This window comes from Chelonia mydas, chromosome 2, assembly GCF_015237465.2.
Source record: "Chelonia mydas isolate rCheMyd1 chromosome 2, rCheMyd1.pri.v2, whole genome shotgun sequence".
Taxonomy (NCBI): domain Eukaryota; kingdom Metazoa; phylum Chordata; order Testudines; family Cheloniidae; genus Chelonia; species Chelonia mydas.
This window is the reverse complement of record NC_057850.1, coordinates 98429210-98454883: the sequence shown is the minus strand read 5'-3', so window position 1 is coordinate 98454883 and position 25674 is coordinate 98429210. Positions and strand designations below refer to the sequence as shown.

Here is a 25674-nt window from a genome sequence, read left to right as displayed (position 1 = left end):
AAGTGTAATGTGTTCTCACTAGCTGCTACTGCTGCTAAGTAGTCCCACTTTTACACAGATCTGGTAGCCAGCTTCTCTCAACTGACATCACTTTCTTTCCTCTATTCCTCCAAATTTTCCTTTTCTCTTTAATCCTTTATCTTTGGAAGCAGCACCTCCTCTTCAATTGCTATAAGAAACTAGAGGTGTCATTGGACCATTACTTTACATATTGACTGTATCTCCCTGGGAGGATAGTGTGCCATTTAAGGATGACCAAGTTCTTGGCTGGTAGGGGTGAGCAATGTATCTTTCCCCCTGGACTCCTAGAGCACAGGGTATCACTATAGTCATTGTCCATTCCTCATTCCTCTTTGGCCCTCTCAAAAAACACTCAAAAGCCACAAACTACTGCTCCCTTTCCTTCCCGGTTCTAGTCTCCCACAACTGTCCAAATGTGCTCCTATACCTGACCCCTTCCACTTGCTGCCTCTACTGCTCCTCTCTTCAGACTACTCCCCTGCCCAACTGGTTCCCTCATTGAATGCCCTAGCTGACCTGCCTCCCAGCTAATAATTCCCTAACAATAAGACCACACACTGGCAGCTGGGAGGTGTGTTGCATGGCGAACACAAGCCAGGAAGTCAGGGAAAGGGAGCCACTTATTTAGAAAAGGAAAACCAGCTTTTTCAGTTTAAAGGGTTGTTTCTGTTCCTATTCAGGCAGAAAAAAAGCACAAAGTCTGGAGATGATGGCCTGTTGAGCTACCTAGGAGACAAAGTAAATTGGGAGCTGTACCAGTTACTGATGACTGACAGGTCCACCCTGCCTTCTGGACTGCAAAGATTGGAATGGTGAAGTAGGGCAGGTAGGAGAAAATGCTTAGTTGACAAGGTGGGGCATTAATACTGGGCCTTGTATTGTACAGCTCTGCGCTACCACATTTAGAACATGTGGATTCATGCTTCAGACTACTGAAAACATGTCTTTTGTCTGAAATGTACAGCTCTGAAATGCACAAAAAGAAGAAAAACTTGTAACAACTATAAAAATGAAGGGTATTTGTAATGTTAAGCATACAGTGATTTTAAATGCGGATCCGCCTTCATGAAGCTCTGGGTAGACCCAAGTCAGGTGGCAGAAATTAGGCAAAATGATATTCCTTGGACCCCACTTTTCTTACTTGGTTCATCACAAATGTTAAAAGCAAAAACATTCAGCTCATAAAAAGGGATACCAGTCTGACAGAATCAGACTGATATCCTCCTGCTAACTGAGCATGTGTGATGCTATGTTTATTGGGGATGGATGAGCTAAATAATACAGTAATAACTGGCTAAAAAGCACAAATACAGTAAAACCTCAGAGTTACGAACACCAAGTTACGAACTGACCAGTCAACCACACACCTCATTTGGAACTGGAAGTACACAATCAGGCAGCAGAAGAAAGAAAGAAAGAAAGAAAGAAAGAAAGAAAGAAAGAAAGAAAGAAAGAAAGAAAGAAAGAAAGAAAAGCCAGTACAGTACTGTGTTAAATGTAAACTACGAAAAAAAAAGGGAAAGCAGAATTTTTTCTTCTGCATAGTAACGTTTCAAAGCTGTATTAAGTCAATGTTCAGTTGTAAACTTTTGAAAGAACAACCATAACATTTTGTTCAGAGTTACGAATATTTCAGAGTTACAAACAACCTCCATTCCTGAGGGGTTCATAATTCTAAGGTTCAACTGTATTGTCCATAGTGAATATAAAAAAATTCTGCTCTTCAAATATTTGCCTGTCTATTCACACACATATAAACTAGCCCATTTGCACTGCCCTTTGCCCCACCTCCCTGCCAGCATTTGCTTTTGTGAGCAGTCCTTGCAGCGGCATATGGGGAAGCAATGGGGTACTTTCCTTCCTCTAGTAGGATAGATTAAACAGGACTTAAATTTCCCCCTGGAAAAGAGCCCTTCCTCTAGTTCACAGGGGATAGGACATGAAGCCCCATCTTATCCAGCTTCCCAGTAGAGCTAGTCCTAAATATAGGACTATTTTTTCATTTTGCTCGAAAATTTTCATTATTTTTTCCAAACAAAATGTTTAAACATTTTTGCTGCGTTTTTGGTGAAGAAAAAAAAATCTACCCTCCCTTGACTTTTCCACCTTTTTTCAGCAGGAAAAAGCATCAAAGTGGTTTTCCTTCTGCTTTTCCTTATTTCTCCACTTTTTTCCCCCTGCCTATTCAGAGTGGAAAGAAGGGATAGAAAGCTCTAAAAGTGGGAGAAAAGGGGATTTTTCCTATCAAAACAAAAAATTTTGAAATTTACTGAAAATTATGCAGATTATTTTCATTTCAGTTTTTCATCAAAAAACAAAATTTAGAAGAAACTGTTTTTGACAATATGTTTGTCATTTGAAAAATTTCAATCTACTCTTCTTTTCCATGTTTTCTCTGGATCCATTTCACCAGCCGGTCGCTACTTACCTGTTGCTAATTGACCTACTCTTCTATCGTTCACGGTGGTGACAAAGAAAGACCCATGACATCTTCCATCTGATGGGTCAACTGTTCAGCAATGCTGGGACAGGAAAAGACCCCAATCCTGCTACTGCAGCCTTTCATTGACAGCAGACCGTGGACTAACACTGAAACCAGATTGCACTGTGCAGTAACTCTTGAAATGTCTCTTTCCGCTCGCTTTTTTAATTTGCCTTTTGTTTCTGGAATTGTTGTTCCACCCATTATTATTTCTTCCTTGAATTATGAAACTGAATATTGCAGTGTTCAACAAATAAAATGTGTTCTACAAATAAAATGATCAACGGTTGGCAGTGGTGAACTAGATTGCTTAATAGGTCTCCCATCTTTAATATCTATGATATGATGATAAGCACACCTGGACTGCAGGAAACCATTCACAAAAGCAATCAGATAATGAGGAACATTCTTCTCAGAAGGTCCCTCCTGTATTTGAACAGGGGAAGCAAATTAAAAACTCAGGTTGTGTGGTCGCTTGGAAATTGTGCACATGGTGACTAAGACTCTTATCAGAGACAGCACTGAAATAACATTTTCTGCTAAAGAGCTTCAAGAAATACATTACAAAATTATTAATAATGCATTAAAATTTGCAAAAGCATGAAGGCAGAGATATCTGAGCTGTGTACTCCCAGAGTTTGAAGTGGAAAAGCAGAAGTGCTTGTAAAGCACAGACATGGATGTGGCTCCTAGTTACAGTCTCTCATAGCGTTGCACAATAATAATAATAATACAGGTTTGTTATTGCTGCTGGTGCCATTACGAGACAAAATTTGGAAGGGCAAAACAGAATAGAAAAATGCTATGAGTAACAAATTAATTTGTATCTCCCCCTTTTTAGAGCAAATGATATCCTGTTATGATCACAGGGTCAGAGTGGTCAGAAAGCAGAAAGTACACATAAGTGGTACTCAGCTTTGGAGATCTGGAAAGATCCTAGCCAGATCCTTAGCTGGGGTGAATCAAGGGACTATGACAATGAGGATCTGTCCCCAAGTCTTTGAATGGAGTTTCAGTCACACTCATGAAATACGTGCGTGGTGGGACAGCAGGACATTTCATTGCAATGACTGTGCTGTACAACTGCATAACTGTGCCAAAGCATTGACACATAATGACACAGTATTCTGAGGAAAGTATTACAACACATCAGGACAGCAGCTTGAGATTCTCTCTCAGATTACAGTGCAAATATTTTGTGTGTGTCTCTCTGCGACTCCATGCAATCCAATATCTGCTTTCCTTGACCAGTTTTAGCAAAGCTTTTCTCCATAACCATGTGCATAACTTTAAGCACATGAGTAGTTCCAGTGAAGTCAATGTGATAGCTCAAATGCTAAATTTTGGCATGTGTTTAAGTACCTTGCCCTGGGTAACAAATACTATTATTAAATATGTAACTAGGCTTCACTCTACCTTGCTTTGGGGAGTGGAGGAACTGTCCTTTAGTCATCATGATATGCCTTAAAAGCATATCATTATGCTCTATTAATAATCATACATCCACTAGAGGTGGTTGAAAGTGGTTCTATTTAGGCTTTTTGCTTCTCATGGTGATATTATCTGAAAAGCCTATGCAGTTTTCCAGAGATTTCCTTGTTGCTGCCATGAATATTTCCTGCCATGAGATGATACTGTACTATAGCTAACCTGTACCACAATCTACACTATAAAAAAGAGTGTTTCCCATGTACGATCTAGCTCCGTAGCATACAGCAAGGAGAGTTGGTCAGTATAAATCTTTATTTTGTGTTTCAGAAGGTTTGAGATAGAAAACCCATTCTAACAATAAATGCTAGTCACCTGAGGTCTATAGCTTGTTTTGTAGCTAAGAAAAAAAGCCCTCTGTTCACCCTTCACCAACTGAGTTACATTTTCTGCCATTATTAATGCATTGCAAGGCTTTTTTTTCATATCAATTTGAAATTATACATCTGGGAAATCCCAGTACAACGGCAGTCAATGCTTTGTTTCTCTGTGTGGCCCTTTGCAATTACTAGAATGTGCAAATATAATTTAGCTCAGGTAAAATTCAATCAGTCACCCCAAGCACAAAGAAATCTCCATCTCCCAGAAAAAAAAACCCAGAGAGTGTTTCCCTGCAAAAGGCACAAGGGAGCTTTAAGAGTTTCTAAAACAAATTTATTAGAATATTTAAATTCAAGTTGTAATGGGAAATTTAGCTGGATAGGTGAGATGGTGGTACGCTGAAATCAAGGCAAAGTAAGGAGATAGCTTTCAAGGCATCAGAGCTCCCTCAGATTACAGTGCTGTTCCTGTTTGCACAAGAAGGATTGCAGGGAAAAAATGCACGCAGGGGATTTAAAAACGCAAATCCCATCGATGCCTATGGGAGTTGCACATTCTCAGTGGGAGAATAGACTCCTTAGTACTAAATGCTGAGGTGACAACTCTTTAGCAAAGGAACGCATGTCGAGACATAAAGGTGAAAGGAAAAATTGTTCAAGATCCTCCAACAATTAATAGAATATTAATACTTGAAAAATGATGGGTTTAATTCTCTACTGCCTTGCACCTCATCTCATCCTTTTAAACAGTAGATAGAGCTTTACACCAGTGCGTAATGAGTGCAAAACCAGTGTGAAGCTCTACTGAATCAAAATGTGCAAGAATAAAGGACTACACAAGGGCAGAGCAGGATTAAGGCATTGATGCTATAGGGCTCCTGGAGTCATTTGATTACATCACAATCTCTGTTTTCATTTTAAAACTGAAGTAAGTTTCTAGCCCTCATGGTTGAGAAGCAAAGCTTGAAAATGTGACCCGGGCGTAACTGATGAATGAGTCTGCAGACAGCCTGAGTCACTAGAGCTGGGAGAGTGGAACTGCCCCATGTATCTCAATGAGGTGTAAATGCCAATGTACACTGTTCTGGGGGCATCCCAACATTACCCCAGCAGAGGCCTCTATGTGTGGCAGACGAGAACAGCAAGCTCAGTTAAGGGTCACCAAAGATTACAGCTATTTTGTTCAGCCTCAACTGAGCTTCAGTGAATCTTGGACCAGGAAAGCCTGAAACTCAGGGCAAAATTCAAGCCACTTAAAGGAAAAACTGAATAACAGGCCGAGTTAGCCACCTGACAACAAGCTGCCTGCACCCATTGCTCCAGTGGGAACTGGAAGCCAACCTCCATAGTCCTGAAAGTGCACAGGGCTGACCTATGACAGCAAGAGGCCAGGCAGGCTTATATATACGCTGATTCAACACAGCTCCCAGGTAGCATCCAATGAATTTTACACTTGCCATCCCCTTAGCAGAACCAGTGGAGGACTGGGGTTTGTGGTAGCCTGTTGTCCCTCAGTTTGAATCCTTCTTGGGCATAGCTACCCCTGTGGGCATACAGGGTGGTACAAACTGCAGGTTCCTGCGCCCACGGAGGTTAATCTGACCCAGTCATTCTGCACAAAACTCCGCTACCCGAAACTGCCAAGTTTCATGCAGCTAGAGCAGTAGGCCCACTGGTTCTTCTGTTGACTCCATGATTCTGCTGCTGCTGGGGTAGATCCTTCAAATACAACAAAGGTTTTTTGCAGGGCCTTGTGTAGTGTCTGCAGTATTTTGGTAACTGCAGCATCCATGATATTTGACTAGGGCATCAGATGTAGGGTTGTGTTTAAAGGTGTTCGGTTATTATGAAGTTAGATAGTAAAGAGGCAGTGATATCTTTAAGAACAAGCAAAAAACAGCAACTTAGACCTGGATCTACACAGTGTTATTTGTAGTCTTCCAGTAATCTCAGCACCATGATGTTTAGTTGTTTATCAAGTAACAAAGGCCCCTCATCCACCTTCCTCTGATACATTCAATGAGAGTTTTGTCATCTGCTTCAAAGGGGTCAGAATCAGGCCTCTAGTGCATTAATCAGAAACAAGAGTTATAGTAAGAATTACATTCAACACAAACTCGGGTTGGCTGCGATTATTACACCATGCAGCTTGTCACAGATTGCTTTGTGCTGGAAACCTACACCAAGGATTAATCAGTGGATAAGACAATTAAAAGACATTGCTGTTTTGCAGAAATTGACTGCTACTATCAAGGGGAAAAAAAGACAACAGCCACATCAGCAACAGATATTTTGGGACTCTGAAACTCAGGAGAGGGATGGCTCTTCATGACAACATGTTTGAGTATCTGAGGAGTCCTCCAGTTACTTCTGTGTGCCAGAGAAGCAATGTCACTTGGTCTGGAACGTTTCCATGTTCAGTATGTAAGAGACAAGGGACTTCACTTTCACTGTAATACAGTATAGAATATTTTGATTTTGCTCTGAACACACCCAACTTTGCCTTTAACAAGGTGCAATTAAAAAAAATTAAAAACAAAATATTTGGAAAAAAAAAAAGCACTTATTGCTTTTGCAAATCCAGAGTTCATGCCTGTCAACTTTGTAGAAAGAAAAGCAGGGTGTTTTGCAGTGGTAAAGGAGGTGGGGTCCCCAGGAAAAAAAATCGTTTTTGGGGGGTTTGCTCACCCTTCCCTTGCCACGTTATCAATCCTTGAAACCATTCGTTAGCTCTTTTCTATAATTTGGTTTTCAGCCATGTCAAAAATGGTCATCACGATTTAAAACAACAATCTAATAACAGTAATTTAACAAATCACACCTACAACTTTAAAAAATCCAAACGTTTTCTTTAAAAAGAGCAAATGCCTCCTGCCTACTTGCTTTTTGCCCATAAAGATCATCTTTGGAAAGGGTGTGCAGACAAAGAGATCTTCCTTACCCTTACATGTAGGGCTAAGGTGGGCAATGCCACCAACAGATGGATTTTCACTCTGTGGTCGGCATTTCCCAGTTGCTACATTGTCCTGAGTTTCCATGCACCTGCCTTAGGGTAAAGAAGGCCCCTATGGCTTCATCTACATAGCAGCTGGGAGCAAACCTCATAGCCCAGGTAGAGTGGAGTTCAACCTAGCATGCTAAAAACAATCAGTGTGGACATTGTGGCTCAGGTTCTCAAGCCTAAGGGGTCTGGTGAGCTTGAGAACCTGAGCCGCAACATTCATACTGCCTTTTTTTTAGCACTCTTGCTCAACCCAAGCTAGTGCAAGTCTGTCCACTTGGGCTGGGAGGCTTGCTTCCAGCTGCAGTGTAGACAAGACTTACTAAGTCCCAAACCTCCAAGTTCCTTTTTTCAGCCTCTGTTGAGGCAAGATTTTATCCCAGACCATGGGGCTCCAGTAAAAACTGGGATGATATAGACACTGGTGGTATCAAGAGACTTCTGCCTGTCTTCCATGAGGAAGCTGAAACCCTGGAGTAAGAAAATGATATAGTGGCTCCCTCCTTTACAGATTAGTACACTCATTTTACAGATGAGGAAACTAAATTACAAGGATATGGAGTTATTTGCCCAAGTCATGAAGTACATTAGAAGTACATGGCAGAGCTGAGGAAAAAAAACCCATAGGTCAACTGGCTCCAACGCCTCTGCCTAAACCACAAGGCCATCCTTCTTCTTGTGATCAAATAATTATAACAGGAAGCAGACTACATTTCCCCTAGCTTCCATTACATGCCCCCCGCCTTGCCTCCCTGCTTTGCTGCTTGGCTTCTACTAAGCATGCTGACATGGACTGAGCATGCGCAGCATGCCACTGCCTGCACTCTGTCCACCCCTACTCCCCCCCGCTATTGGCAAGAACGGGTCGTTTCTGCTCATTCCTGCTCCTCTGGTCTCAGACCCAGCAATCTTCTTACCCCACTGACAGTTCACTGCTCCAGACTTTGCCTTGTTTTTGAACCCGCTCCACAACTCTTCACAGTTCGCAGTATCTCTTAAAACAGTGCTGTCCCATTTCTAGGTGCTCCCTCCCTTCCTCCTTCCAAGTCACTCAGTCACATCCTGTTTTTATATCTTGCCTTAAATCCTTCGTTTTGATCATAACTTACAACCAAAGCTATAAAACAACATTAATGTTGTAACAGCTCCTTTTGAGCTGATGTGATGGCATTTTCTAAATAGCCATATTAAACGGATCCTTAGGAAATTTCTGTGGGGGCTGGATAGGGGAATTGGAGCATATGGGCAGGTTCTGAATTAATTAAATGCTTAAGTTATTTTTATGTTTGTCTTAAGGCAGTTAGAATAGGTAGTAGTACCCTAAAGCAATATATACAAAACAAAAAGAGAATGGTCTATAAAAGAATGGAAAAATGTACCCACAACTAACTTTTCTGGATTGCAAGGGCCTCCCCTCCACACACACTTCTTAACTTCATAAGCAGCCAGATGATTTTCTTTAATTTTTAAGAAAGGTGTATTGCCTTTGGCATAGCCTGAGCCTTCATACCCCAAATTTAAACCCAAAGCAATGTTTCATGTGAAATTTTAAAATTCCTGGGGGCATAGGGGGAGCAAGGGACTTGATCGGAGAAACACTGACACATCATAAGATGCAGCATTGTTAACAGGCACTATCCTAATATGCTTGCTTTTCTACAACACTCAAAGTTGTGTGACCACAAAAACAACCCACACATATATGCCAGAGTGTGAGGGAGAGACAGGTCTCAGCATGTTAGTTTCAATTTGCTCAAGAGACAAACAAGATATCACAACTGAAACTGCCTGCAATGCATTGATGTGAGCAGGAACATAGTTTTTGTCAGTGACTCTATGCAGCTACCAAACCCTGGCTCTTTCTTTTCATGGCTTAAGGTCTGTAAAGCCTGCTATCTAAAAGCCAATCACATAAAGCATTGAGTCACTCAGTTGCCACCTAGAGACAGATAGCAAAAGCAGTCACTGTATGAAAGGTTGATGCAAACATTTTGTTCGCAGTTAATTCAGTATGAATAACACAGAGTCATATGGTTATATTTATACTTAGGTACAGTGAAATCTACAGTGCATAAAATCTGCTGTTTTAAGTACCGAAATATAACCTTGAATGCTGATGTTAAATCTGAAACGTATTCCTTGTATAACATGTACTGCAGCTATACATTAACAGCTTTCCACTGCAACTGTTACTCTGCTGTAATTGGGTAGATATTCTGTGGTTGTGGATTTCTTCAAAGACCTACTTTTCAATTAAAATTTAATTTTCAAGCAAAAGGGTTTATCCAGAATGAAAGTATATACTAACTTCATTGTTGCAGAATGTTACATTTCTTTTGCTTATTATTCTGGAAAAGAAAGAAAGAAAGAAAGAAAGAAAGAAAGAAAGAAAGAAAGCGAGTTTTTCCAGAACTCCATTCCATATAGATAGAGCCTTGTTCCAGCAGATTCTAGGTGTTTCAGACAGTGTTTGCAAATACAGTGAAAGTCACTGTTCTAGTAGGAAAGCTCATATCTATATATAATTTATAGAGTGTGGCTCCAGAACCTCCTGATTGTTTTACACACACTTCTTCTGCTAAAAGTAACCCTTTCAAATGAAAAAAATAACTGTATGGGGCAAACAAGTATTAACAGCAGTGGTCAAATTTGAAAAGAAAAAAAATGGTATTCTTCCAAGCTCCTCCCGCAAACAAAGCTCCACCCACTTGAGATGCTACTCACTGTAAATGTTGCTGTAAATTTACCTGCCTGTTTCTCAGGTTGTACAGAAGTTCCCATGCCAGCCTTCTCCTTCATGAAGTTCAGGTACATCCATGAGTTCAGATCTTTCTCTGTGGTTCAAGTGCTTGCTCCCAGGCACAGTGGCATGGATCAGTTACCAATTCTTGTTGCTAAATGGTTAAACCTGCTGAATGCTGGGATCTAGAAAACAAAGAGAATGAAATGACTACATTTGTGAGAACATTTGTTTTGAATCCAAACCATTTCCTCTCATGTATTAATATGAATTACCAGGAGATCGCCTGAGAATTTATATGGATAGTATTTTTCCAAAAGAAAAAAAGAAGTCTGAGCAGGAATCATCGGTTTTCAATTAAGATGAATTACTCCAAGTTTTCTTTTAAATATATGCATGTTCATTGTTTATGACTGTAGAGTTCAAAATGTTCAGCATGTCTGTTGATAAGCTATATGCCTCCCCTGCATAACTTTTTGCTCTAGTTATTTGAGAGACATCCCGCTAACACTGCAAAAAAAGAATAAAAGCAATATTATTTGAGGCGTTTAGGCATAAACTATAAATTTAATTTTTTGTGTACTAGAATACAATCCCCCTCTATTTACATAATAAATAAAAGTTAAGATTCAGTAGCATGACTACTCGACCTGCCAGTAAAGCTGTTTGTTTCTTTGTGAGAAAGAGAAATTTTCTTCTGGAAGTTCGTTCCTTTCTCATACAGTGCGTATTATATGTTGCACAGACAGCAGATACAGAATTTGCGACAATATATTAGTTTGATAACATTGTAAAGGCTTTCTCATCAAAATACAGAGATGGGGAATTACAGTTCCAAGGCCTAAATTCAATATCAAAGTATGCATTCATTAAAGCCATTTTTTTGGCCTCAGATATTTCCTGCATTCTATAGGCAGCGTGTGCATCGTACGTGGCATATGGGAAGAAAAAAGGAAGAATTATGCGGACAAATACTAGTATGTGGCTAGGGCTTAGGAAAACGTGTAGCTGCCTCTCAGTGTCCTTATTGCCCATAAAAGAACATTTCACATGGTCAACAGCTCAAATTTATGTGGACCCTTAGGGGTAAATTTTCAGTACAGTGAATGGGAACTCACACACGCAATTCACATTATTGTTAATGGGAGTTGTGTGTCTACTTCTTCTCACTCAGTGCACTGTGCTAAAAATGTGCCCTTTGTTGTAAAAAGGTAAATATCTGTAGACTACTCCAGCTCCCACTCTTCTTTTTTGGTAAACACTCCCCATGCAGCAATAAATAGTGGCACAGAAAAGCACTGCCATGCAAACTCCCCCCGTGCTCGGCTGTCACAGTGCTAGGGAAGGAGTGTTTCCAGTGATTAGAGCTGGGAGTCAGTGTTCCTGGGTTCCCCATGCTACCACTGTGCCGGCTGGGCCATTAACCACTCTGTGCCTCCATTTACCTATCAGGAAAATGGGGAATAATAACTCAGGGAGGTGTTATTAGGTTTACCTCTTACTTGTAAAATGCTTCAGAATTCTTTGAAAGGTGTTATGTATAAATTCATTTATTCCCCCTCTTCAAGTGTAACTGTCACAAGTAGGGTCCATCATCCCCACATTCTTACTGTTATCTGATATCAAATAAATTTGTCCTCAGTATCGGTTATCTGAATAGATCTTACTACTGTGGAACATGTTCCTCCAGCACTGCCAGCTAGAACATACCTGTGTAACATATCCAGGCATGACTCAAGCACAATTGAGGATTATAACAGGATATCTGTCTGCTGAAAGGATCTCTTGAAAGTGGGTGATTAGGAAGAATTGCCCAATACTTAAAATACATATGGACAAAACAATAATGTCACGCCTTGTTGTTTAATGTAATCCCTTTAGCTAAACTACCGTGGAGTCTAGCAACCCATGTCCTCTACTGTCTACTTTTTGTCTACCAGGCTGAGAGTAAGGGTTCTTTTTTATTTTCTGACCTCTGCGTGGGAGTGTCATTCTTGGCTGAAGCCAGCCGTAAGTACTCAACAAGGTATAACACAAGCCAGTGACTGGAAGTTGAAGCTAGACAAATTCAGATTGGAAATAAGGTGTAAATTTTTGACATTGAGGTTAATTAACCATTGGAACAGATTACCAAGGGTCATGGTGAATTCTCCATCACTGATAATTTTTAGATCAAGACTGGATGTTTTTCTAAAAGATCTGCTCTAGGAATTATTTTGGGGAAGTTCTATGGCCTGTGTTATAGAGGAGATCAGACTACATGACCACAGTAGTCCCTTCTGGTCTTGGGATCGATGAATAATCATGCCAGGCCTCAACAATCCAGGAAATTGGTTAAAAATCATAAAATTTTAAAAAATAATTAGATTTATTTTTAATGATACATTCGAGGTTCTTTTACTTTGTCTTCTGGTGTTTGAGCCTTTAGTGTACACTAGGGACACATTTCCAAGCTTTTCTCTTCAACCATGAGGGCTAGAAATTTACTGCTGTTTTTTTTTTTTTTAATGAAAGCTGAGATTCTCACATAACCACTTGCCTCCAAACACAGGGGCTTTAAGCAAAACACCAGATATCACAGGATTTGCAATAGAATTGTCAGCATCGCAACACTGGGAGCCACTAAGAGTTAAATGCCTAGATGGCTCTGTTAGTTTGAGCACCCACAGTAGGTCTGTGGTGTATTTGTCATGGGCAGCCAGCACTCCTAAATTTCTGTCTGTACTATCACGATGAGGATGGATGCATTTTCCTTATCTAGGACTAGCAGGAGATCATCCACCAGTTCAACGAGTACCTGGAGCATTACTGAGAAGGATCTGGTATACTGACAGGTGTGGTTGGAGACTGTTTTTGCTAGCTCCTCCATTAGTGTGTGTATAAAAGGGAAGTTAATTGTTCTACAGTAGCTTATGAGGTCTCTGAGGTGGAGTGATGATTACTTTAATTCTGGTCAGACCATGGCATGACTTCTGTCAAAGTAGGTGTCGACAATATCTATCAATAGGTGTGTTCTCTACTTTCTTTTTGGCCTCCAGCATGGGCAAAGGCCACAGTCACAGTTGGTGCTCCCGCCAGTTGTTAGTACTCCCAGGGCTTCATTTGTAAATGGGCCAAATTCATGGCAGGATGATGTTGTCCTGCTGTCTGCTTCTTGTTGAAATGAAGGCACCTTGAAAGCAGGTGATCTTCTCTGTAAAATAAGATGATAATTTTTCACAGCAGGAAATGTGGTATTCTGGGGTCGGGATTTATGGCCTAGAGAAGTTCTATGGGACATGTACATCAGGCTCTCCCAGCCAGAGGGGAGATGGGTGCTCAACAATAGAACTCCTACCTTTTCACAACACTTTCTAGAGACAAGAGGGAGCTGTTCTTTTCTTTCCTCCTCCCTCCCCCCATCCCACTGTGCTAGTTACGCAGAATGTTGGCTGGGGCTGGGTTCCAGACCCCAGAATAGTCCCAGACAAAAATGGGATGGCGGGCACTATTTAAAAGCAGGATTGGTAAGAATTTTCACAGGCACAAGGAGAACTAAACAACTGGAAAGTCACCAGCCACTCCTCCATTTTTTTTACCCTTTTAGTACCAATTTAGATCATTTTAAGAAACACGCTCCAAAAGAACAACAAGGAGTCCGGTGGCACCTTAAAAACTAATAGATTGATTTGAGCATAAGCTTTCGTGGGTAAAAACCCCACTTCTAGCTTATGCTCAAATAAATCTGTTAGTCTTTAAGGTGCCACCGGACTCCTTGTTGTTTTTATGGATACAGACTAACACGGCTACCCCCCGATACGACGCTCCAAAAAAGACAAATATTCATATCCCATGCTAAATACAGTTCGGGAAATCTCAGTATCCCCTCTGGTGCAGGCTACCAGTGCACAAGAGGGAAGATGGACTGGGGGAAAAAATTATGAACATGCCTTTACATATCCAACACTGTCCAAATGCAGAATGTGAGAACAAACTATGCAGAAATATGCTAAGTCGTTTTCTGAGGAGGGCCCTGGAGGTGTCAAGCAAACCACAATCCTCCTCCAGAGTGACCTTGGTGGGGCGCATATACAGCTGAGTGACCTGAAATTCTCCAAAAGGCAGATCAAAACATTTGGAGAAACTGGGCCCTGCAATTAAAAATATGAATCAATGGGTTTTTATTTATTTAATTTGGTGATACACATTTGAGTGTGAGGCCTGGAGATTTTGTATTTTGTTCTTTGAAGTAGTCATTTTTTCCCCCTTCCTCAATCTGTAGCCCTACTTTAACTGAATATATAAACCGGAATTGCCTGCAGGTTCTGATGTAATAGCAGTGCCATATGTTCTCTTCACACAATGGTAAGAGGGAAAAAACAAAACCGTTCTCAAAACTTTATTTAGTAGCTCAGCAGAACTACAGCTGTGGCTACAAACAGAGACAACAACTGGAATATTATACATGATGCATAGGGCTACAGCAGTACGTATCCTCCCCAGAAGGCTGCTCAGTTTTACGTACCATTTAACTGGGAAACCTCCCTGCATACTGTAAAGCTCCAGTAAAGCACACAGGCAGGTGTGGCAACCCCAGTGCTTTCAGTGTTAGATCATTCAGCACCTCCGGTCTCCAAAGCACCCTCCATTGTCTGTCCTTCTTCAGGCGTTTGCAGCAATATGTAATGATACTGATTGGGACATGCTGATCAACTTTCATTATGGGCTATAATGCTATAAGCTGGGCGTGTGTTTTATAGCTATAACCAGTGGTGCTTTCAGAACTCCAAGAAGACACCTGTTTTCACCGCCCTGTCTTGCTGAGTTGTCCCTTTCAGAGCATACCCATATTACCACATCGATGATATACCATCAGAGCTGTAAAGCTTCACAAGAACACAAACAGCACTCTTCAAATCGGTGTTTTTTCTATAAGCGGAATCTAATGAAAATAAATTCAGTCCAAAGGTCAATTATGGCCTTATTTTCATATTTATGGACTTAATACTTCCACACACAAAAAAGATTCTAATTATAACCTAAGGCATAGAGTAATCAAAACAACAGCTATTGAAAGGGAAGGAAATAAAGACAAGCACCGCTTTGAAATTCTACCTCCGTCTCATCGTGTTGTTTATCAGCATGTACAAAAAATGCTGTTTCCTCAAATAAATATGACTTTTACCTTCTCACTGTCAGCTTGCTGTGAAAAAGAAAGCAAAGGCAAATGTTGTTAGATGAACAATCATTTCTAAATTGGAGTTAGGAAGGATAAGGTAGGAACAACCATATCTCATGCTTCGGGACAAGCTGATTGGCACAGAGAGTCAAGAACGAATTTGTCCCTCTCCACCAATCTACAGCATTTATGGCTTTTCCCCTCCATTTCTGCTTCCTCTGTATCATCAAGTATTAGTCACTACTGGAGGAAGGATGTTGGGCTTTATGAATCACCAGTTGATCTTGTATGGCCTATAATGATTAAGAGAATTTTACCTGTGCCTATGTATTGTCCCAGTTGCTTTCTTGTATTTTATACGTCAGGTAAGGTTGGATGGGGGAAAGGAGCATGCATGTTTAAGCTTCCAGTGCTAATTAGAACAATATAGTCTGCTCAAGCAATCACCGAACAATTCACATGGTGCAACTTCATCATGTGGTTTCATGAATTAGTTATTAACAAATACTAAATTTAACCATCTTGCATTTGCTTAGATAAATGATATGTTGTTACTTGGAGCATTTTGTGAGCCAGTAATAATCTGTGTTGATAACGCATCTATTACTTTGGAGCTATGTTTTTAGCCATCAAGGAGATTTTTATAGTTCAGAATTCAATGTAAAGTGCCCTAAAGCTCAGGCCTTAGTTCTCTGGAAATGTGATATGAGAAATAGCAAAAGAAAATGACATACTCTGTTCATTTGCTGACTATTTTCAGAGCTCCTGAATGCCTACGAATAAACCCTGCCACACCACCTGACACAAGCCATTCAGGAAGCTTAACATTTTCTGTAACCCCAGTTTCCTGGAGCTAGAGTTCTCTTTTAAATAATTTATAACTCTAAAAGTGAGATAAGACTATCTACAGTCTTGGCTTTGTTGTCTGTCCTGGGTTATTCCAAACCACTTTTTGCAAGGGGCATCCATCATGATAGGCCCAGTTTTACCCTCATCCCACAAAGGCATCTGAGAGACACAGACTGGAAAGAACACCAGAACTGGAGATAGTCTGATGTCATTTTAATTACTATAAGTTATTTAAAGAAGCCCTGAAGAATCCAGCAACTGGATTTATAATAATTTTCACATATTTATTCAAATTCATAAAATGTACTGACCTCTATGCACAAATACATACAATGAAAACAAGAGTTTTACAATTGTCCCCCATTTCCATCAACCTGGACTGCTCTTGCCACCCCAAGAGAAGCCTGGGAAAAGAAATAGGCCTTGCACATGCCTTGAAGGTGATCAAATCTGGATTCTGGTGGATCACAGGGGAAAATAAATTCAGAAACAGTCGACCCTCCCTGAAATTGGCCCTTCCATTAAAACAAAGGAATGTCTAGACTGACTGCAACTGGCGTGGAATCACACCAGCCGGTACCAGTACAGAGCACAAGCAAAGTTATAATCTATTGTCTACCTGAAACGTTGCCTAGTAAGAAGCCACATTCTCCACTGGTTTCATTTTCTGAAAGGTGCAGTCCATGTAACCCTAATTCCAGAGGGAGAGGGCAGGAGTGGTGGTGGTGAGCTTCATATCCAATAGAAATGACTACAAACTTCTTGCAAAGCACAAATTATGAAAATTGCCATGACAACCAGTACTACCTCCTTATCAAGTAATCCCTGGGGATCCAGTATGACACACCCTCCCCCCCACCCCCAATTTGCAAGCCTACCCAGCAAGTGGTAGACCGGACTCCCAAAATTGGCAGTGGTGATATAATCATTGCCATTTCTTCTTGTGCCTTCCTGAACCCTATAACATCACTAAGGTCTTATCTAGATTAAACCTATTCAGCAATCCCTCAGCCACACTGCAGTTCGATTAGACATTGGGTAAGTCATTCAAACTACACCAACCAAGGTAGAAGAAATGCACATGTAAAGTTTGGGGTCATCCACATATTGAAGGCATCACAGCACACAATAACCCTGCTGATGACCATATGTACACATTAAACAGCAGTGGTGACAGAACAGACCACTGTGGGCGCCAACATGATAGGATGAGAATTCTCAGGGCAGGAGAGCCGTTGCCCAATACTACCGTCTGGGATCTCTTAGAGAAGAAAGGAGTGGAACCATTCAAGAACAACCCCATCTACTTTTGCTAGGTTTCAGGGATGCGTTAACACCAACACATAGTCAGTGGTAACAGAGGCAGCGGATAGAGCTAAAAGAATCAGCTGACACTCATTTTTCATCTGTTCCCAGGGGAAGGCGATGAAACAACATAAGTAATGCACTCTACATACTATATCCAGGCCTAAAACCAGACTGACTGGGGTCTGTAGAGACACAAAGACCCTCAAGTGCTTTCAAAACTGTTTCACCACAACCTTCTCAATCACCTTCCCCAAAAAGGAAGTTTCAACACAGAGCAATAACTGGTGAGACTGGCAATGTCAAGAGGTGGTGTCTAAAAATGTGGCACTGTGACAGAATCTTTCACAATGGTCTCAGAGTATTTCCTTTTGTGCTAGGCAGATACCATTGTATCCATTTAACAGATGGGTAAATTGAGACACCAGGAATTTAAGCCCAAGATCATAAGTAGGGCTGGGAACAGAACCTTTCAAATTTTCAGCATAATTTCCCATTGACTTCAGTGCATAAAGTCTGATGACATAATATTACTCAAAGAATATTACTCCACTCCTAATCATGAGTCAAACCACTACACATTCCCTCCAAGTCCTAGGGTTATAGAAAATGGTAGACTTCCTGCACTGCTGTTTCTCTTGTGTTCCTCATTTTGGGCCATTGTTCCACACATTGTGTCCTTTGTTTTTCAAGGCAGTAGGACAGAGAATATTAAGGAATGAAGGAATGCCTTCTCTTGAAACCAATGTAAGAGAGATGTCTCGTGTTCTTTTTGTGTTCTGTGTATCTTGAGTTTTAATCTGCATGCAAAGGAAGTAAATTTAGGTCTAAAATGGTAGGCATCCCTGGTGACAGGAAACTGAGAGATACTGGCTAGGCCAAAGCAGTAAACAAAGCCAGTCATACCTTAATTTATTCCCACCTCTGAGCCAAAAATACCAAACATAGTCTTAAATATTTAGGGAAAAACACAGGCACATGATTTACTGTTGCAGAATGGAAATGCTAAGATTTTTAACAATGAGAAGAAGAAATTTTTCTTCAACAGCTTAGACACATCACATATCAGCTTCAGACTTGTATTTGATAGAAGGTGACAAACAACGGCATACAAATTGTTGTTAGGAGGCCTTGGCACTTGAAAACTAACAATTTTAGTTTCCTTAGCTTCCCCTATAGCTTTCCTCAAGCATTATCTGCCATACCCCAGCGCTGAAAGATTTTGAGCCATGGATGATAACACTTAACACACACATACTAAATGTGCTTACAACACAGATATGCAAAGAATTCAAGTAGGTAACTGTAGAAAGCACTGGAATAATTTGTAAATTTGTCCTTTTTGTTATTTTGTTTTATTTTTAAAAGATCTGAGTTCATTTTAAATTGACCTGGCTAGCCTGGGATTTTCTACAAACCCAGTGTCTTGGTATAAATTTAAGGAACACAAATAGAAATGAATCACAGTCAACGTAACCAGGAATTTGACACCTAACTGTATCATTTCCCCAATTTCAGGCCCTCTGCTGGCTGAGCTTTTTCAGAAACATGTATGTGAAGCTAGGCTCGTAAGTCTGTATTTAGGCCCTTTAAAAAGTGGCCTGGTTTTCAAAAGACCGAGCACTCAGCCGTCAGCAGCCTCCACCAACTTCACACGGAGCTGCTGGCTGCTCAGCACTTTTGAAAATCGTGCCATTTTTTTTACAGTACCTAAATATGAATTTAGGACTAGGAGCCTAATTTTATTAACTCATTTCTGAAAATCTTGGCCTGGGCATTCCTGTTGTTACTGTTTCAAAGCTCTTGAGGACAACAGAATGAATAGGGTTTCACTGGCCTGATCCCACTGCAGCATCAGCTCATGTTCTTGTTCCTCACTTTTAGTTTTCAGATGTGACTGATGGAGCTTTTCTTGAAAAAGTATTTTATTTCCTCTTCCCCATACAACTAACAACAAGCAATTTTTTCCTGCTCTGTACTGGCCATTCACCTAGCTGGTAGCCATTAAAAATCCTGATGGTTGGGGATTTAAGTTAAGTTCACTGGTCTGATATATGATATATACACGGACACACATATGCACATATCTACATTTAAATACTGCTGTTGTTCAGAGAAAATGGCCTTGCTCTGGCTTGGCATGTATTGTGCATCATTACTGGAAGTTTTCACTGTGTTCATGGAAAGGTGTCTGTGTGTGTGTCTGTGTGTGTGTGTGTGTGTCAGTGAGAGAGAGAGAGTGCACCGGGAATTATCTATGCATAAAGAAATTAAAAGAGAATATTTTTCCAGAGCAATTGAAGCCCATCTCCTGAACAATGACGACAGCTCCTCATTTTCGACAACAATAGAGGGCACGTAGGAGTCAGCTCATTAGAATATCTGTGGCTCTTTTCTGTTCTCTCTGCATTAAGCCCCCATAATGTCAGTTGTCACTTATTAATGACAATTAACTAGTAATCAGCAGTGAGACTCTTCGAGGTGGTCCTTGCCTGACAGGTGAAGAAAGAGAACATTGCGTAGTGCCATGCAGTGACATGGAACCTTCAAAGGGAGCACGGCATTTCCATAAATTATTTCAGAAAGAAATTTTCTTTTATACATTCTCTTTAAAGCTTTAGGATCTTTAACCCTAGAAGGACTATGCTGTTGTAGCTGTCCTCCTCTGCCCCCATATCTTTATTAGTGAATAAAATCTGAAGGTAGCCCAAACTGTCATGTAATCAGACTCCCATCTGGAATAGCAATAAACCCACCCTGCTGTAAATAATAATACCCGATCTAAATATTTAGGTGCTGATTTAGAATATCTGGGCATCATTTTTAGGGAAATTGCTAACTGATAACAGCTAGGTGAATGGCCAGTACAGATTGCTGCAGATCTAATATAATTTTTTTTATTGAATGACTCAAAAGCATGTGAGTGTGGACATAGCCAGTCTACAAACTACATGTTCTTGTCAATGTTCTTCCTCACCCAAGGTTCTAATTGCTTTTTGCACCCGCTTGTTTTGTCTTTTCTTAAATTAGATAGTAAACACTTTGGAGCAGAGACTGTCGATTACTATGTATTTGTACAGCACCTAGCACAATGGGCTTTGAACATGATCTGGGGGCTACTATATTATATAAAATTAACTAACAACCAGCAACTTTTTCCTGCTATTGTTGAACTATTTTAATGAGGCACAGCATGAGAACCCTTTACCAATGCCTTTCTGACTTGTGGTCACATTTATCTGATTTACTGTGGAACAGGTAGCATTTAGAGTGAAAGCTCTTTGGGGCAGAAACTGTCTTTTTTATAACACGCTGGGGCTCTAAACCCTGACTGGAGTATCAAAATGCTATCACAATACAAATAAATAATTGCTGCTTTTACAAAGACTTAAGTGACACACGAGAACAATACTGTTTTCCTCACTCCTTACAGTTGCCCCTCCTGTCTTACATAACACTACTCAGACAGCATTCACTCCTCACTTTACTAGGACTCTTTACTCAATCTTCACTTCTTAAGCTTCCCTGGCCCTGAGCCCCCAACTTGTTAATGAACAAAAAGAACAGGAGTACTTGTGGCACCTTAGAGACGAACAAATTTATTGAGTATAAGCTTTCACGGGCTACAGCCCACTTCATCGGATGCATAGAATGGAACATATAGTAAGAAGATATATATATATATATATATATATATATATATATATATATACATACATACAGATAACATGAAAAGGTGGAAGTAGCCATACCAACTGTAAGAGGCTATTTAATTAAGATGAGCTACTATCAGCAGGAGAAAAAAAACTTTTGTAGTGATAATCAAGATGTCCCATTAAACAGTTGACAAGAAGGTGTTAGGATACTTAACATGGGAAAATAGATTCAATATGTGTAATGACCCAGCCGCTCCCAGTCTCTATTCAAACCCAAGTTAATGGTATATAGTTTGCATATTAATTCAAGCTCTGTAGTTTCTCATTGGAGTCTGTTTTTGAAACTTTTCTGTTGCAAAATTGCCACCTTTAAGTCTGTTACTGAGTGGCCAGAGAGGTTGAAGTGTTCACCTACCAGTTTTTGAATGTTATGATTCAATTGTTAAAAGTTAAATTGTGGAAAATTGCCCCGAACCTCAACCGTGCTGAACACAACGCCATCAACAGCCTCAGGAACAACTCTGACATCATAATCAAAAAGGCTGACAAAGGAGGTGCTGTCGTCATCATGAATAAATTGGAATATGAATAAGAGGCTGCTAGGCAGCTCTCTAACTCCACATTCTGCAGGCCATTATCCTCTAATCCCACTGAGGATTACCAAATGAAACTACACCATCTGCTCAAGAAACTCCCTGAAAAAGCACAGGAACAGATCTGTGCAGACACATGCCTAGAACCCTGAACAGGGGTATTCTATTTGCTACCCAAGATCCATAAACCTGGAAATCCTGGACACCCCATCATCACAGGCATTGGTACCCTAACAGCAGGATTGTCTGGCTATGTGGACTCTCTCCTCAGGCCCTACACTACCAGCACTCCCAGCTATCTTCGAGTCACCACTGATTTCCTGAGGAAACTACAATCCATCGGTGATCTTCCAGAAAACACCATCCTGGCCACTATGGATGTAGAATCCCTCTACACCAACATTCCACACAAAGATGGACTACAAGCTACAGAAACAGTATCCCCAATAATGTCACGGCAAACCTGGTGGCTGACCTTTGTGACTTTGTCCTCACCCATAACTATTTCACATTTGGGGACAATATATACCTTCAAGTCAGCAGTACTGCTATGGGTACCCGCATGGCCTCACAGTATGCCAACATTTTTATGGCTGACTTAGAACAACGCTTCCTTAGCTCTCGTCCCCTAAGGCCCCTACTCTACTTGCGCTACATTGATGACATCTTCATCATCTGGACCCATGGAAAAGAAGCCCTTGAGGGATTCCACCATGATTTCAATAATTTCCATCCCACCGTCAGCCTCAGCCTAGACCAATCTGCACAAGCGGTCCATTTCCTGGACACTACTGTGCTATTAAGCGATGGTCACATAAACACCACCCTATACCAGAAACCTACTGACCGCTATACTTACCTACATGCCTCCAGCTTCCATCCAGGACACACCACACGATCCATTGTCGGCAGCCAAGCTCTACGATACAACCACATTTGCTCCAATCCCTCAGACAAGAGACAAACACCTACAAGATCTCTATCAAGCATTCTTGAAACTACAATACCCACCTGCTGAAGTGAAAAAACAGATTGACAGAGCCAGAAGAGTACCCAGAAGTCACCTACTACAGGACAGGCCCAACAAAGAATATAACAGAGCGCCACTAGCTGTCACCTTCAGCCCCCAACTAAAACCTCTCCAGCGCATCATCAGAGATCTACAACCTATCCTGAAAAATGATCCCTCACTCTTACAGATCTTGGGAGACAGACTAGACCTCGCTTACTGACAGCCCCCCAACCTGAGGCAAATATGCTCCAGCAACCACACACCACACAACAAAAACACTAACCCAGGAACCTATCCTTGCAGCAAAGCCCGATGCCAACTCTGTCCACATATTTATTCAAGTGACACCATCATAGGACCTAATCACATTAGCCACGCCATCAGGGCTTCGTTCACCTGCACATCTACCAATGTGATATATGCCATCATGTGCCAGCAATGCCTCTCTGCCATGTACATTGGCCAGACTGGACAGTCTCTACACAAAAGAATAAAGGGACACAAATCTGACATCAGGAATCATAGCATTCAAAAACCGGTAGGAGAACACTTCAACCTCTCTGGCCACTCAGTAACAGACTTAAAGGTGGCAATTTTGCAACAGAAAAGTTTCAAAAATAGACTCCAACGAGAAACTACAGAGCTTGAATTAATATGCAAACTAGATACCATTAACTTGGGTTTGGATAGAGACTAGGAGTGGCTGGGTCATTACACATATTGAATCTATTTCCCCATGTTAAGTATCCTCACACCTTCTTGTCAACTGTCTAAATGGGCCATCTTGATTATCACTACAAAAGTTTTTTTCTCCTGCTGATAATAGCTCATCTTAATTAATTAGCCTCTTACAGTTGGTATGGCTACTTCCACCTTTTCATGTTCTCTGTATGTATATATATCTTCTTACTATAAGTTCCATTCTATGCATCTGATGAAGTGGGCTGTAGCTCACGAAAGCTTATGCTCAGATAAAATTGTTCGTCTCTAAGGTGCCACAAGTACTCCTGTTCTTTTTGCGGATACAGACTAACACGTCTGCTACTCTGAAACTTGCCTTAATGAACAGTTACCAGTTCTCATCCCTCCTCCCTATTGAGCTCCGCAGGCTTCATTAAGCAACTCCAATCCTCACTTCTCCACTACAAATCCTAAATCCTCATTTTCCCTCACTGCAAAGTACCCCTGAAACAGAATTCTCCTCCTCCTTACTCCAAGACTCCTGCAACAGCTGTCACCCAAAGAACCTACCAAACATCACTCACAAACACCAGTGCTCACATTTCTCAATGAAAATTTCAACTGAGCTTAAGTCACTGCATCCTTATTTCTAAAGGCCTCCAAACCTCCAAGTTCTCACACCACTAAGTTCTAGCTTTTCAAGATCACCGTCCCTTCTTCTCTTGCTGATTGCCAAGCAGTTTATTCTCTTAACACCGATCCTCCAGTCCTTGCTTCTTGGCACTGTGCATTTCCAAACCACGTTTCTTCCTAAAGCAGATTTGCAGAGCCATCTGCCAGCTGTTATCACTGCTGATCTTCACTCCTCATTTCTAGTCACTCCTTCGTCCTTTCTACTACTTCTTGTTTGAGGTTTTCCAAATTCCCAGTCATCTTTGCAATTGAAAGTTCATGCCTCATTCAGTTGATTCAAATCCTTACTCAGCAGAGATCCTCACACAGCATTTGCCATACTAAAACAAGAGTAGCTTTTTTTTTTCATTTTGGCTTAAACTGCTTCCAAAGTCACATCAACTATATCCAGAAAAAGCCCTCTTATACCAGAACCAAAGTGTCCCCACAGGGACTTAGATTCATATAACTATAGCATTTTAACTTCTGACCCTACCTTATATGGCTATAACATTCCCATGTAGACAAGCACTTATATACAGTGAAAACAATCTACAATGCTACACCTCCACTTTTATAAACAGTAAGAAATGAGATGCTAAAAGACTGCTCTGAACCCAATGTCAGGGCATTCTCCAGGTGAAGGAGAAGCAACTATGTGACCCTTGGGGAGAGTTTGTTGTCTGTTTGTTTGTTGTTGTGGGCTAGTTTGCTTGCTTGTTCCTGCTTTACTGAAGTTTATAGTGTGGTCTGTTTTGGTGACTGTGTACTGAGCCTAGTGGTCAGCTTGGCAAGGCTGAGAGCTTTACCCTGCCATCCCTGTGATCCCTAATCCCTTTAGGGTCCCTTGATGAGGGGCGGGCTAACTCAGGGGTTTAAAAAGACAGCTCCTAAACAGTTAGAAGAGTTAATGAACAGGGGAGTTTTAGAGCGGAAGAGTAAGAACCAGATACACTTAATAAACTTAAACCAATATCCACCCCCCCAAAGGAAAAAAACAAAGAACCAAACACAAAGGAAAAACAAAACAAAACAAAAAACCCTGCAAGATTAAAAATAATGTAAGCAGAGGTCTAGCAGTAGAGTGGGCACTATCCAGTTTATTGCACTGAATGCAGCATGTACAATTGTGGGCAGATGGTGTATGTGGGCAATTAGTGCAAGCAACCAATGGCACTCAAAGACCAAGTGTGGGCTCTAAAGACCAGATTAGCTGAACTGAGGAGTTAAGGGAGACAGAGAGGTACATAGAGGAGACTTTCCAGAACGCAGTAGAGCAGTCCCACCCCCGGTTTGTTAGCCTCTGCACTGTTGAGGAAGATAAAAGTCTCAGGGAAGGAGGACATCAAGCTGGAATGCAGAAAAACAGTCCCTTAGTTGGGATCCTCTTTCCAGATGATGTCATGGTATCCTCTCGTACTGAAGATACCTCTTCGGGGGAGGAAACTTCAGTCATTAGGAAGAGACAGGTAATAGTAATGGGGGAGTCAATTATTAGAAATATAGACAGCTGGGTTTGTGATGACCAGGAGAACTGCACGGTGAATTGCCTGCTGGGTACAAAGGTTGCAGACCTCTTGAGACATCTAGATATGCTTATGTGCAGTGCTGGGGAGGAGCCAGTGGTCGTGGTACATGTAGATACCAAGAGATCCTGGAGGCCAAATTTAACCTGGTAGGTAAGAGATTAAAGTTC

At 41.0% G+C, this 25674-nt stretch overlaps 1 protein-coding gene and 1 long non-coding RNA gene across 2 annotated transcripts in view; one reads left to right on the top strand and one right to left on the bottom strand.

The window, feature by feature from the left end:
- LOC122464517 overlaps positions 1 to 2748 on the top strand; it is a 48970-nt gene extending 46222 nt beyond the window's left edge. Inside the window, exons 3-4 of the long non-coding RNA XR_006288617.1 lie at positions 706 to 847; positions 2435 to 2748. This is a non-coding gene — a long non-coding RNA (uncharacterized LOC122464517). The remainder of the gene's footprint in view (positions 1 to 705; positions 848 to 2434) is intronic.
- TSHZ1 (teashirt zinc finger homeobox 1) overlaps positions 1 to 25674 on the bottom strand; it is a 97370-nt gene that overhangs the window by 2022 nt on the left and 69674 nt on the right. Inside the window, exon 2 of the transcript XR_006288616.1 lies at positions 10060 to 10237. The gene's annotated coding sequence lies outside the window, so the exon portion shown is untranslated. The remainder of the gene's footprint in view (positions 1 to 10059; positions 10238 to 25674) is intronic.